Raw genomic sequence first — 1,618 nt, forward strand, 5'->3', positions numbered from 1 at the left:
CTTTGTACTTTTGCAGCTTCGAAATATAGGAATAATTTGATTTTAAATCGATGACTTATCGATCCGTGCTTTTGCTCAGCGAACAACGCATCTGACAGTGTTATTTTCCATCATGATGACATTTCACTTTAGACCACGTGATTAGTACGGCTCGCGGCCTACCTGCTCCGTGATCTGTGATTTTCGATGTTTCTTATGTCTATATTCGCATAATTCACGTAAGCGCCATTGAAAATTTACGCATTCCAACTACACTGAGCCTACTTCCCAGGTCGATGTTATATGGTAGGCATATAATTTTGCACTATTAGAAATTCATATAAGATTATCGAAGACCCGAAATCATCGACTATATGTTATATGCAATGCATATAGTGTGGCTCTATTAGCTGTCATGTTATCATTATATGAGATGAATACGATTCCTATCAGCGTAGATCGGTGGAGGAACTTATATGCTTTCACAATGGAAATCAAAGAGCAAAATTATTTGGTCGTAAGTGGAATCCTTATTCTTTTTATTTTATTCTTCATATGATTTATGTTGGGGAGCTTACCTGGAATGTAATAATAATATAATCAAAACAGATTTAAAAGTTAAAAGTTTACCAAACTTTTATTTACTTATTCCATTATAAATATATAAACAAAATTAGTAAAGGCCCTCTTTTTGATTGAATTGAATCTTCAAATTATTATGGAAGCTTGGAATTTTGCAGGATGGACATTTTTCCAATGGCTTTTGGCGTCCTGTCTGTTATAATAATTTGTTGTCGAATTGATGTTCTATAAAAGGAAAGATTTTTCAATAATTAAGGGTTAGTTTAGTTAGTTATTTTTAGATAACTTGCCAAGATAAAAAACATGAAATAGTTGCCAAGATATATTCGCGGATTGATGCTTCACTGCGTTCCTTTCAGTAGTTTGTTGACTCCAGATTGATGGATCTAATCTATGGAATAAGATTTCATTATTTCAGATTATAATAATCTTAGTTAAAGTGGTTTACTTACCAAGAAATCCAATTTAAAACATGAGCTGAGCGTTGATGTGACTGTTCTTTTTCGCAACATTGCCTGAAATGCAAACACGATACTACCTACACGACAATCATCCATATAGGATGTACAATTTTAAGAAGCCAGTGTAAGTTATATGCTATGCTCATAACTCGACATGTGCTGCATATCAGACGCGCATATAACGTCAACCAGAACGTAGGTTTGTAATGATTATAAAGCGATAGTTGCATCCTAAACTGTTTTGCATATGAAATGCATTGGATGAAATTTGAAACGAATATGTCGAGCGAACAATTGACCTTATTAGATTTTTCTGATAGATTAGCTTTATGGATTTATTTCAGTGTACTGTTTCAAGTCTCCATAGTTGAAAGCCGGAATCATCGACACGTGAAAACCGATTTTTCTTCAAATCTATGCGTTGAACCTAACGTCGGGCATAGTGCGCTGGACAGCGGATGGGTATGGAAAAAATCCGTTATTCGCGTGTAGAAATTCCGGTTTTCAACTGTGCGAATAACATACTAGACTGATGCTAACTTTGATGTTTTCGCTCCCCTATGCTCAAACGGTGTCAATAGGGTCCTAAAAGCCTG

General features: G+C 35.1%; 1 long non-coding RNA gene across 1 annotated transcript; it reads right to left on the reverse strand.

The window, feature by feature from the left end:
• Positions 1–589: 589 nt before the first annotated feature.
• Positions 590–1,237, reverse strand: LOC110681066. The gene is made up of 2 exons (XR_002503082.1): positions 1,014–1,237; positions 590–952 (listed from the first exon to the last, which is right to left on the reverse strand). It is a non-coding gene; the product is annotated as an uncharacterized LOC110681066 (long non-coding RNA).
• Positions 1,238–1,618: the final 381 nt, after the last annotated feature.

Source organism: Aedes aegypti, unplaced genomic scaffold (genome assembly GCF_002204515.2).
Source record: "Aedes aegypti strain LVP_AGWG unplaced genomic scaffold, AaegL5.0 Primary Assembly AGWG_AaegL5_hic_scaff_32_PBJ_arrow, whole genome shotgun sequence".
Taxonomy (NCBI): Eukaryota; Metazoa; Arthropoda; class Insecta; order Diptera; family Culicidae; genus Aedes; species Aedes aegypti.